We start from the raw sequence: 14,212 nt of genomic DNA on the forward strand, positions 1-14,212 counted from the left end.
CGCATATCACCCGCTAAAGCACACCAGGCGGTTTTGCCCATGGAAACCAAGTGTGACCATGGCACCAAGGTTATTCTTGGCTTGGAGATGCTGAATGTCAAAATGATGGCAAGTTCTTCAATTTGAAGAGATTGCAGATCTAGACAAAATTAGTGGAAGTGATGATGGTTCATGACCTTGTGAATCCCAAACTTGGTTCTGACAGTCAGTGGAATCTAGACCAAATTTCTTCAAAACTGATCTAGTCTCATCATTAATTTTCAATTAATTCTACGCTGTAGTCTACTGGGGCAGCAGGGTGAGAGCAGCTGATGCCAAGAAGATCGATAAGGAAGGCTGGTTCTGTTCTGGAGAAGGAACTGGATTCCCTGGTGGTTGTGTCTGGGAGGAGGATGCTGCAGAAGCCGTGGAGCATTATGGACAATCCCTCCATGCATACTGGACAAACACAGGAGCACTTTTAGAATCAGACTGATTCCACCGAGGTGCACCACTGAACGCCACAGGAGATCCTTTCTCCCTGTGGCAATAAGATTCTACAATTCCTCAAGTGTATAAGTATATGGTTTCATTGCACATTTTGTACAAATGTTTGTATTTTTTTCATACCTCAATGCTTACATTTTGCATTTTAAAGTATATATTTCTGACTAAGCAACCTTGCTACAATAATTTCCATCCGGATAAATAATGTTTTATCTTATTTTATATGATGTGCAAATGTCATTAAACAAAAATCAATATAAAGCTGGATACAAAGGATGGTTATCGCTTCATACAAGTAGTTAATTAAAATCAATTTGTTAATGATTTTAATAGGTCTCAATAGGTACATTTAATGTCAGAAACATGCATATAATACACATCCTGAAATTCTTTTTCTTCGCAAGCATCCTCAAAAACAGAGGAGTGCCCCACAGAATGAATGACTTTTAAATGTTAGAACCCCAAACCCCCCAGCTCCCCCTCCCACGTGTAAGCAGCAGCAAATGATGGAGCCCCTCCCCCACCAGCACTGCACCCTCCACAGAGTATGAAACGCGCAGCAAAGCATCAATTAAGACATATACTTGCAGTACCCCAAAGACTACTCGTTCACCCAGTAATTCGACATACCACAGGCTCTCTCGCTCCCTAATAAGAGGAAAAAAGGTGTCCCTGCTAATCACAGCAACTTTGTGTTACTAAAGTTTGGTGCAATATATGTCAGAAAGACACTAAGTCGAATGGATGCCTAACTCATCTCTTGTGTGATGTTCTGATTTTAAAATATATGTTTACTTTACTTCCATGCAAAATTGTTTTGAACTTGCTGTTGGCATAGAGATTCTCAGTGGCAGGAATTCAGTGCAAAGGTACAGTATGGCATGGCTCATCATGTGCACAAAAATAAATTAGAAAAATGCAGGTCTCCTAATACCAATGCAATTGTCATGGAATTGAATTAGGAACCAAATTCCACACAGTACTAGCATGCAAGAGGCTCCTGGATAGGCGCATGAATGTGCAGAAAACAGAGGGTTATGGATTATTGCAGAAAGTGAAGAAGTTGATATAGTTAGGTATTTCATTACTAGTTTACTTAGTTTGGTACAACATGGTGAGCTGAAAGGCCTGATGCAAAATTGTAATGTTCTATGTTCTACATTAATAATTTATGTCACATCACTCTGACATTGCAACTAAATTTAAATCAATTACAAAACTAGTAATTTAGGAACTTTCAAGAAAGACAATGTTGACAATTTCTTTATTCTAGATGAAGGGCAGAAGCGTGGAAGGATTTGCAGAATTATTTCGCCCAAAGACACCATGTCAGAAGCCGCCATAAGCTACCTATTGCGAGAGCTGAACCCAAAGCCATCTGAAATAATAATGAAATGTACAGATTAGAATGTAAGTGAATGATTTTTGCTCTCTGTCTTTGCTGGAATACATATATCTTAAGGCTAATTCTTTTACCTCACTTCCTCCTTCCTTCATACTTGGGGAATCAAACCCAGTCAGTGCTTACAGATCTGCAGGAAAAGTAAATCCTAACACTGAAGTAGAGGACTTGCCTCACGAAATGAAAACTCTGAAGCATTTCAAAGAAAAGAAAAATCACAGAGTTGTACCATAGCTGCTCTAATATCATGGCTTATCAGGGAACACAATATCTGGAGGTATTATTAATTCCTAGAGTTTCTATTTTTCTTATTTTCTTTTCCGGTTTCATTTAAAGGATCTGTTTTCAATTAGCATTGGGTATTTCATGCTGCTTTCCCCTTACAGAGCGCCCACTATTTTTTCACAAAAACCTTTATAAGTCATCTGAACCAGATGGTTCTTAAGCACATGCAGATTACTTTTTGTCAGTAGGTTTTGTTTGGTAATTGTAGAACCTCTGGGATTGCTGTTAACCCCACACAATGGGCTTTATTAGATCGGGGTGGGGGGCCATGGTTACAAATTTAAAACTGAAAAATGTAACCCTATTCTGATGTGTTGCACCTCTTGGGACACTTTAACATTTTATGACATTTAAATTAAGCTCCCACAATGTGATGACTACAGGTTTGAGCAGCCAGCTGCAGTGATGAAAAGAAAATCGACTTCCCCCCTCCACCTCGACCCTGGTTCTCAGCACCTCTGTGAATCCTGCTGGACTTGATTTTGGAGCCATGAATGACTTCTTCTCCCCTTTTGCTTCCAACTCCTATGTACTAATCAGAGACTACAAGTCTCCTTCCCAGGTAATTCAATCACAAACAAGAGAAAATCTGCAGAAGCTGGAAATCCAGGCAACAGAAACAAAATGCTGGAGGAACTCAGCAGGCCAGGCAGCATCTAAGGAAAAGAGTACAGTCAACATTTCGGGCCGAAGGGTCTCGGCCTAAAACATCGACTGTACTCTTTTCCATAATACTGCCTGGCCTGCTGAGTTCCTACAGCATTTTGTGTGTGTTCCCAAGTGATTGGTACGTTCTGAGGCTTTATAAGGTATTAGTTAGACCACATTTGGTCTGATCAATTTGCAAGCAGCTTTAGGCCCCATATCTAAGAAAGTACGTGCTGACATTGGAGAGGGTCCAGAGGAGGTTCTCAAGAATGTTACTGGGAATGAGAGGGTCAACCTATGAGGAACATTTAATATCACTGGGCCTATACTCACTAGAATTTAGAAAAATGTATATTGAAAGGCCCAGATAGATTGGATGTGGAGAGAATGTTTCTAATTGTGGGGTAAGTCTAGGACCAGAGGGCACAGCCTCAGAATAGAAGGATTTAGTACTGAGTTGCAGAGGATTTTCTGTAGCCGAAGGGTGGTGAATCTGTGGAACTGATTGCCACAGGCAGCTGGATATATTTAAGGTGGAGGTTGATAGGTTTTTGATTAGTAAGACTGTCAAAGGTTATGGGAGAAAACAGTAAAATGGCGTTGAGAGGGGAAATGTGTCCGCCATGGTCGAGTAGCAGAGCAGACTCGATGGGCTGAACAGCCTAATCCTGCTCCTGTGTCTTATGATCTTGTGTCTTATAATTCTCAGCATCCTTACTTTCAATGATCACTGCAAATGATCCTGGCAGCCTTCAGACCTCTCCCACAGGATTTTACAGACTGGCAGCAAGCCAAAAGGGAAGCAAGATTAAGAACCCATAGAGGCCCAGTTGTTAAATCTGGACCTCTGCAATTTCCAGCTTTGCTGACCTCTTTCTCACTACCCTGGTCCCACATGCTTCTTCATAAGTATCAGGGTGTTTGTATCTGACTAGGCCGAATATTTCCTCATTTAATCCATGAATTATTTTCTATCTGTGGGGTAAAACTTCGTCTTGGTCAGTTCTGCAGCTGATGTGGTGATGTTGCACAACTGACCACATCCCCACTAGATGCCCATGTGATGAGCCTTCATTTCAATACCATGCAGATGGGAGTAAGAGAACGAACACAAGAATGCGATGTGTAGAAGAATAAATTATTCAAAATGTACTTCCTTTGGTAAGCTAAGTTACACCACTTGCTGGCTTTTTGTAAAAGGCAGATTTACTGCCCAATCTTTCAGTGATGCAGGAACTCAGCAGGCCAGGCAACATCTATGGTGGGGAATAAACAGCTGAAGTTTCAGCCTGAGTCCCTTCATCAAGACTGGAAAGGAAGGGGCAAGAAATCCCACCTTCTTATTCCGGCTTCTTCTCCCTTCCTTTCCAGCCCCGATGAAGGGTGTCAGCTTAAAACATCGATTGTTTCTTCCTCACCATTGATGCTGCCTGACCTGCTGAGTTCTTCCAGTAACTTGTGAGTGTTCCAGTATCTGCAGGATCTACTATTTATGTGTGATTTGTTTTTACTGTTTGGACTACTGTGCTGGACTTTCAGAACCTGGCTTTTACAAAGAAGTACAAGAGTAAAATTGTTTCAAGCAAATAAAATCCTGTATGAAAACCAACTCCTCAATTAAAAAGCTTGCCCTGTGCATTATTTTGAGCATTTTTGATTTACCTTGGCACAGTTAAGGGTTGATAGGGTGGGATGTAAGCAAGGTGTCTGATAAAATAATCCAATGACCCTCATATCCCCTGTATAATTGCAGTAAGAACTGGGCTCACGTCCTCTGTATTGCTCAGCTAATTAACCTGCACACACGGCAGAGAGCAAGTACATGCCACGGTGTCAGATTGCTTTCAAAATAAAATGATCCTAAGCTATTATTTCTCCCCCTCCTTGCCCTGAGGACTAAACTCTAGACACTAGCCATTCCCAAGGAGAGAATTTTAAAAACAAATTTGAACGGTGTGTTGTTGAGGAAAATATTCTAACTGGCATCTTTGCCAGTATGGAATGCAGAAGATATGAGATTACTGCTCACCTGCCTTCATATATATAGAATCTTTTCCAGCACGAATATTTTTTATTTCAAACCTGAACTTATTCAAAATAAAAAAGGTAGACAAAAGAAGAAACTCTGCAAAAAAATCTTTTACATTCATTGCCATTACATTCAGTAGTGTAAACTTTTTTCTTCAATAAACAAACATAGCACAAACAACTTTTATTGCCCCCACCCTCCAGAGGCGCTATGTTCTTTTCAAAGTTTGAGGGACTTCTGCATCTAAATTCTGCCTTTTCATGCACATGCAAAAGGATTGATTCTAGATTGCCGTCCCTCCCCACAGAGATTTAGCATTGGTAGCACCAAGTTTCAGTGCGTCCCTCAGCTTCTGGAGACGTAGTCTTGTCCTACATCTGTTCCTTCAACCTGAAACAACTGGCAGTGAAATGCCAACTGTTCCAGCTTCTACAGGCATTCTCTGCCCTCATCCTGACTGCAGTCTACTTCTCATCGCAGGCAGACATCTAGCTAGCACATTGGAACAAAGTCCGGTGATCAACAAGAATGAAGCAGCATATTCCGACACTTGTCAGATCATGCTGGGAGACTTTAATCAAGCAGGATTAGAAAAATCTCATCCTAACTACTATCAATGCATCACCTGCAAAACTAGAAGATTTACCACACTCATCCACTGCTACACCACCATCAGGAATGCCTACCGCTTCATCCCTCACCCACGCTTTGGCAAATTTGACCACTTGGCTGTACCTCTTCTGCTTGTATATACAGACTGAAGAGTGTGGTCTGGTAAAGAAGACTTTGAAAGGCTAGATGCCAGGAATAGAGGATTGAATTTGGGATTGTTTCAAGACAATGGATTGGACTGTGTTCAACAATTGTTTTAAATAAATATGCTGAAGTTGTTGCTGAATTCATAAGGACAGGTGTGGATGAGTGTGTACCCAACCAACATTCCAAGTCTTCCCAATTTGAGATTGGGTAGCATAAGTGACAGGGCACCAAGATGAAGTCAATGCATTTTATGTGCTCTTGATGGGGTGAACTATGGCACACTCATACATCTCTAGATGACCCTGTGATCTCTGTCTCTGGAGATGATGTCCAGGCATCCTTCAAGAGGGTGAATCCACCAAGGGCATATCTAAACAAGTATTAACATCTGTGCAGACCGACTGGCTGGAGTATCTACGTACAAAGTCAATCTCTCGTTTCTACACTCCAAAGTTCCCACTTGCTTCAAAAAGGCAACTGCTGTACTGATGGCCAGGAAGAGCATGGTGACCTGCCTCAGTTACTGCCATCTGGTAGCACTTACATCAACCATGATGAAGTGCTTTAGGGGTTGGTTATGATGCAGATCAACTTCTGTCTCAGAGGTGACCAAGATCCTCTGCAATTTGTCTACAACCACAATAGGTCAATAGCAGATGCAAGTTCCGCTGGTTCTTCACTCTACTCCAGACTGTATGGACAACAGAAACTCATATGTCAGGCTGCTGTTTATCAACCACAGTTCAGTGTTCAACACTATCATCCCACCCAAACTTATCATCATCGATCTTCAAACTCAAGCTTCTGTGCTTCCTTCTGCAACTGGATACTTTACTTTCTCAACAGCAGACTTCAGGTAATGAGAATTGGTAACATCTCCTCCTTGCCGGTCGGCGACACAGGTACATTTCAAGGTTGCATGTTTAGGCCCGTACTCTCTTCTCTATACATAAATGGCTGTGTGGCTTTGCATTATCTCCAAAGTCATCTTCAAAGTCACTGAGAACACTTCTACTGTTGGATGAATCACAGGTGGTGTTGAGTTGCCTTCATGAGTGAGATAGCATAGCTGGTCAAGTGATGCCAGAACAACAATCTCTTGCTCATTGTCCACAAAGCTAAAGAGCTGACTGCTGACTGAAGGAAGGTGAAGGAGGACGATCATGTATCAGTCTACATTGAAGGATCAGTGATGAAGAAAGCCAGCAGCATTAAACTCCTGGATGTTAGCATATTAGACAACCTGTCCTGGGTCCAGCACATAGAGGCAATCATAAGGAAAGTTCACCAGTGCCTTTACTTCCTAAGGAGATTTAGCAAGTGAGGCTTGTCACCGAATACTCTAACGGACATCTATAGATGTACTGTTGACAGTATCCTGGCTGGTTGCATTATACTCTGGTATGGTAATTTGAATGTTCAGGAATGCAAGAAGCTGCAAAGAGAAGTGGATTCTGCCCAATACATCTCTGGCATGTTCCTCCCCACCATTGGTAGTGTCTACATGAGGCACAGCCTCAAGAAAGCAATATCCATCATTGAACGTCCCTACCATCTGGGCCATCTTTTTCAACTATCATCAGGCAGAAGTACAGAAGGCTGAAGTTCCACACCACTAGTTTCAAGAACAGCTTCTATCCTTCAGTCATTCAGTTGTTGAACCAGCCAGAAAAACCCTAATCACCAGTACAATTTTAACAACATCAGTCTTATCACCTCACACTAAAATGGACTTCTTTTTCACTTTAATTGTGTGCTTTTTTGGTAAAAATTGTGTCTAATTTATGTTTAATGAATGCTTTTCTTGTAAATGCTGCTTATATGATGTTCTGCACCTTTGATGCTGCTCCAAGAAAGTTTTTCATTGCACTTGCGCGTATATATGTACATGTACTTATAACAAAAAACTCAAAATACTCCTGGAGCCAGGACTGTACCAGTGTGCAGCATTCCCTTACAGACATCCAGTAAACCCAAAAAATCCCAGAAAACTTGTTGAGACGGTGGATGGATAGCAGGACCGTCAAAGTGGACAAAGCACTTTTTGGTGAGGCTGAGTTAGCTATGCTTCCCGCCCTTTTAATCATTATCTAGTGACTGCTGCCTGAAGGCATAATTACACTGTTTATGAAGAGGTGATCTTGTTCTGCACTGCACTCCTGACAGAGCCTTGCCTGTGAAGGTAGGGAAGGGAAAAACCTGGTAATGTAATGTAATTTTCATTTCAATATTCTGGTTGATGAGTGGAAGCTGACATTGTTACAGGCTGCTTTGCACCTGGTATTAGGGCATTCCCATCCAAATGAGCATCATATATTGTGAATAGAGTATTCCTGACTTGACATCGGAAAGTCTTATTTTTGAGTTGATCTAAGCTCTTGATGCAATCTCAGACTCCCCAGTGCCAAAGTAGTTTCTGTCTACTCTATCACCCCTCTAAATATATAATTTCCAGAAAAATACAGTAGTCTAATATAGTTACTTTCAGCATAAGCACTTTCACATGATTTATCTGTTTATTCATTTACATAACTTACAGTCATTTTCATGACTTGCACTGTACTGCAGCCACAAAACAACAAATTTCAGTGATAATAAACGTGATTCTTATTCTGAATCCAGAACTTTCATCCTCAGTCTGTAACATCTGATATAGCAGTAGCTGGTTCTGAAATTTACCTCTGTTAACTTCAAAGTAACTGAATATTGGAAATGAGATATAATAATCAAGCTCTATTATGAATGAATGTTTCATGTTTGCAAAAGAAAATAAATTTTAAGGTGATCATCTGTGTGACCCCTGAGCTCAGCCAATTTCTTGGTCAGGTGATAATGTGTCTTCAAATCCATGAACTCTGAACATATTTTCTATGTGGCCATCTCCCAATGTCTGCTGGAAGTCTGTAATAATGACACTGATTGTTGTCCCATTATATACAGTATATCATGGAAGACTTACTCTTTATATATCACTGCTAAGTTTCATGCTCACATTATCCTTAATAATAAACTAATATTTTTCCCGATGTTAACCTAACTCCTCCAAATTTCCATAGTTTCCATCATATATATTAGCATAACATTCTCCATTTTCAAATTTAAAGTAACATTTGATTGGGGACTTCTTCATCAAGCATTTTTGCTCCATCTGTGTAACAGCCAGGATCCTGGGTGGCCACTCATTTTAATTCCACTACAGGTGGAATTACACCTATACAGACATACAGACATTCCTGTCTATGGCCTCTCCTACTGCCAAGTTAAGACTAGATGCCAATTAGAGGGTCAACACCTCATATCTGTTTTGGGGGTCTTGAACCTGATGGTATCAATGTCGATTTCCTTAACTTCTTTGTTGCTCCCTTCCACCTTAGTTTTATTTCATTCATTCCTCATTCCTTTATTTTCCCCTCCCTCTCCCTCCCAACCTGCCCATCACCCACACCTTCCTTTCTCTGGTTCCCCACCTTCTCCTCTGTCCTCTCCAATCAGATTCCATCATGTTCAGCCCTTTGCCTCTCCTATCACTTTGCACCTTCCCACATCACTCCCACTTTCTGCCTCCACCGACCTATCTACCTTCTCCCCTCATCTGAATTCACCTATCACCTCCCAACTTGTGCAGTTCCCCCTCCTACCATCCCTTATCCAGGTTAAAGGGTTCCTGAAGTGTTAAAGGGTTGCAGTCCGGATGAAGGGTTTCACTGTAAAGCACTGATTGCTCATTTCCCTCCATTGATGCTGCCTTGCCTGCTGAGTTCCCCTAGCATTTATTGTGTGTTGGTCAATACTTATGCCATTGGGTTTTAGATGTCCCTGGTCGAATATAAGGTGCTGTTCTTCCAGTTTGTTTATGGGCTTCATCCTGGCAGTAGAAGAGGCCAAGGATAGACAGGTCAGTGTAGGAATGGGAAGGGGAGTTGAAATTGTCTGCAACTGGGATCTCAGGATAGCCATTGTGGACAATGTGTAGGTGTATGTGAAATGGTCACTGAGTCAGCACTTAGAATTGCCGATGTAGAGGAGTCTATTTGAACTCTCTGGATTTCTTGTTTAGTAACAAAACCTTTTACGCCAAGACCTGCAATCTTTCAGTTAGCCAGGAAATCAGAATTATCCTATTGACACATACTTTAAGATGTTTCCTGAGTCTTTAGAAGTTTGTGTGACCTGTCACTTACATCAATATATTAACACAGTTAATTGTGTTCTATATTTGCCTCGTTTATCCTGTCAAGCAGATTTGGAGGCTGTCAGCAGCACTGGAACAGCTGCATACACACAGGATTAGTGCAGTTATAATTCACAGGGTGATCCATAGAAACCAACAATGTGAATAATTTTAGCACATCCCAGGACAGGTCAACACGGCAGCTCCAATAACAACCATTACCTTTTGCCCCAGAGAAATGCCGACTACCTCACTTATATCCAAGCACAGCCACCAGTTACTGGCTGCATTTTAATTGTGATAAGGAAAAGATTCAGCTCTGTTGCATGAAAGGGTAACAAATGCTACGTTGCAATAATATACAAATTAATCAAGATCATCGCCCAAAACTTACTTAACCTGATGTGCTCTTCAATTAGATGGTATCTTCCTTAAATAATTTAACTGACATTGCTATGGGAACGGAATCAATAAATTTTCCATGTTACCTCATATATTTTACTGAAATGCCAGAAGATAAATTCTTATAGATATATACGATAGTTGTGGTATCAGTTCTTGAAAGGGAGATTTTGTTTGAAGTTATGCTTGGCATGCAGTTTCAACTGTTAAAGGCTACTGTGGCATCTTTGCAAAGACAGCAGTAACTGGATACCCTGATCACACATGCTCAAGGCAAATTCTGATGGTTTGGCAGGACTCCAGAGTAAACACTGTAGATTTCTACAAAGAACTCCAGAGATGTGTGATCTGTGCCAGACTGTCATTAGTTCTGGATAGATGAGAGCTTTGGGTGGTCAAGGATGAATTGGGCAGGATTTGAGGTTGGACAGGTATTGTTCAGTTTTGTTAATTGTCCTTCTGGTATAAGGAGAAGATTTTCAGAAACTTTGCTGGGGAGTCATTTGGTTATTAAATCACTGGTGGCAATTGTAAAGCAACACAGAAGTAAATGAGGTAAGTAACACACACAAAATGCTGGATGAACTCACAGGACAGCCAGGATCAATGGAAAGGAATGCAGTTGACATTTTGGGCTGAGATTCTTCATCAGGCCTGATGAAGGTTCTCAGCCTGGAATGTCCACTCTTTATTCCTTGCCTGATATGCTGAGTTCCTCCAGAATTTTATGTGAGTTACTCTGAATTTCCAACCTCTGCAGAATCCCTTGTACTAGTAAGTGAGGAGACACTCTGTACTTGCAAATTTATTATGAATTCATGTAAATTTCACAAACACAGGAAATTCCTAATTAGGTTTTTCTTCCTAATCCAGTATCTCTGAAGACTTCCAAGGTGTATCTCTGAGCCATCATCTCTTCCCCACCACATTTTATATCTTGGCAAAATCACCTGGAGATGGGATTGAAATCTATAGGAAAGCTGTTAGCACTCAGCTATTCTTACCCACCGTCACTCTAAACACATCCATTGGCTCTGCACTGTTACACAACTGTACAATGCCAGTTAAACAAGAAATTTCAATTTTATTATCTTCAACCCCCACACGAGTACCCCCTCTCCACGGATTTGATCTCCCTTTCCAGCCATTAATTCAGTCTCCACTACTCAATTTGCATTTGTGGCATTCTATTTGAACTGCAGTTTAATATCTAATCCCAAATCTCACACTTCCCTCTTTGAGTGAAGAAGGGCTACATGGTAGTTTTTATTATGTGTGAAATCACAATGTGAGTATCAGAGCCTAGTTATCATGATTATTGATGATGTAGAAAGAAGGGTTTGTGTTTCAATCTTTCAAGTAATACCATCCGAACTTCTGGATACAGTTACAGAGCTGTAATTCAGTCCCCTGAGTCTATCAATTTGAGCTCAGGGTCATGAAGTGCATGAGTATGCCACAGAATCCGAAGAATCCAGTACTCAAGTAGTTAACTGATTCTGTGCAAGGCTCTGGCTGTCTGCTGTGGATTCAATGTTAGTGGCATTAGGGCTGTTGAAGGACAGTTTCTGTTCAAAAGGAAAACATTAGGGACTTTCCATAACTCTACAGTCAAAGTGCCTGTGTGCATCTGTCTGTGTAGGTAATTGTGTGGGAAGGCAAATGTTTTGCTCAGTATACAAAGTGACCTTGAAAGGCGCATGAGAGAAGAAAATTGGAGACAATAAGTGCCTACGAGTTTCTGGTTAATGTAGTACTCTGCTATTTCCATATCCATCATTACTTAGTATTTGAGAAGCAGCTTGGGGCAAAATTTATAATAAATACTTCTAAGGTCTAAAATGTTAATATTACAAAATTAATGCTTTTTCATTCTAGACATCCAGTGACTGGAAGAGCTGCTTTTAGATCAAGTAGGTAAATGACAAATATCATAAAAGCTCACCTATAGAGTTGCAGCAATGTACAGATTGATAGTGTTATATGAAATTCCAATAACTGCAGATACGGAAAACCTGAAATAAAAGCACAAAATGGTGGAAACACTCAGCAGGTCAGGCAACATTTGTGGAAAGAAAAAAAAGTTAAAGTTTCAGATCAAAGATATTTTCTCAAAACTGGAAAAGAAAGCTTGCCAATAATACAAGAGGATACCAAAAGTTTTTTTTAAACAGATATATACAGTAAAGAGTAAAAGACAGGTAGATATTGGACAGCTGGGAAATGATGCTGGTGAGGTAGTAATGGGAGACAAAAAATGGTGGACAAATGTAATATGTACTTTGCTGTAGAAGACACTAGCAGTATGCCAAAAATTTGAGAGTGTCAGGGGGTGGAAATGAGTATAGTTGCTCTTACTAGGAAGAATGTGCTTGGGAAGCTGAAAGGTCTGAAGGTAAATAACTCACCTGGTCAGATGAACTGCCCCACTGGGTTCTGAACAAGTTAGCTGAAGAGATTGAGTAGGCATTAGTAATGATCTTTCAAGAATCACTAGATTCAGAAATGATTCCAGAGGACTGAAAAATTGCAAATAGAACTCTACTCTTTAAGAAGGGAGGGAGGCAACAGACAGGAAATTATAGGCCAGTTAGCGGACTCCAGTGGTAGGTGAGATGTTATAGTCCATTATTAAGTGTGATGTTTTGGGGCACCTGGAGGCACACAGGTTGAAGTCAACATGGTTTCCTTAAGGGGAAGTGTTTGCCTGACAAATATGTTGGAACTTGAGGAAGTAACAGATAGGATAGACAAAGGAGAGTCAGTTGATGATTTTCAGAAGGCCTTTGACAAGATACCATGCATGTGGCTGCTAAAGAAAATAAGGGCCCATGATATTACAGGAAAGATGCTAGCATGGATAGAAGATTGCTTGACTGATAGGAAGCAAAGTGTAGGAATAAAGGGAGCAGGTGACTAGTGGTTTTCTGCTGGGATTGGTGCTGGGACCGTTTCTTTTCAGATTACACCTCAGTCATTTAGATGATGGAATTGATAGCCTTTTAGCCAAATTTGCAGACAATACAAAGCTGGATGGATGAGCAAGTGTTGATGAAGGTTGAGTCAGTGGCAAGGAAGGCAAATGGAATGTTAGCATTTATTTCAAGAGAACTAGAATATAAAAGCAAAGGTGTAATGATTAGACTTTATAAGGCCTTGGTCATACCGCACTGAGTATTGTGAGCGCTTTTGGGCCCATTATCTAAGAAAGGATGTGCTGGCGCTGGAGAGGGTCCAGAAGAGTTGTATGCGATTGATCCCGGGAATACAAGGGTTAACATACATATGAGGAGCATTTGTTGGCTCTAGGCCTGTACTTGCTTTAGCTTAGAAGAATGAGTGGGGGGAAGGATGATCTCATTCAAACCTATCCAATAGTGAAAGGCCAAGAATAAGTGGATGTGGAGAGGATGTTTCCTACAGTGGAGAGTCTAGGCCTAGAGGGCACAGCCTCAGAACAGAAGAACATCCCTTTAGAACAGAGTTGATGAGATATGCATTTGGTCAGAGAGTGGTGAATCTGTGGAATTCATTGCTACAGATGACTGTGGAGGCCCAGTCACTAGATATATTTAAAGCAGAGATTATTGATTAATGTAGGTGCCACATATTATGGGGTGAGGGCAGGAGATTGGGGTTGAGAGAGGTTCTGATTCAAATATATCAGCCATGATGAAATGGTGCAACAGACTTGATGGGTCGAATGGCCTAATTCTGCTCCCATGTCTTATGGTCAAGTCTTGGGGAGGGATATACAGGATGGATAGAACATTGTGATATGGTGAGTCAAGGGTGGCGATGGATTAATGGGGGATGTCAGAGGGAGAAGCTAGATACCAGGGAATGTAATCAGTTGCAAAATGCTGAGCTATAGGACATGCCAAGTAGGTCACCCTGTACCAATATCATAGATAGATGACTCAATATAAATTAAACCATGCAGCCCCACTTCCTCTACCTCCCTTGTAACTACAGTGCTGGCATTAAAGTCAAGGGTTCCTGAAGCCCATTTTGGAAGTGAAGACAGCAT

General features: G+C 41.0%; 1 long non-coding RNA gene across 1 annotated transcript; it reads left to right on the plus strand.

The window, feature by feature from the left end:
• The first annotated feature begins 1,763 nt into the window (after nt 1-1,763).
• LOC134354861 (uncharacterized) lies at nt 1,764-12,013 on the plus strand. Its single transcript, XR_010019905.1, has 3 exons — nt 1,764-1,896; nt 2,557-2,735; nt 5,331-12,013. It is a non-coding gene; the product is annotated as an uncharacterized LOC134354861 (long non-coding RNA).
• Nucleotides 12,014-14,212: the final 2,199 nt, after the last annotated feature.

This window comes from Mobula hypostoma, chromosome 12, assembly GCF_963921235.1.
Source record: "Mobula hypostoma chromosome 12, sMobHyp1.1, whole genome shotgun sequence".
Classification (NCBI taxonomy): Eukaryota; Metazoa; Chordata; class Chondrichthyes; order Myliobatiformes; family Myliobatidae; genus Mobula; species Mobula hypostoma.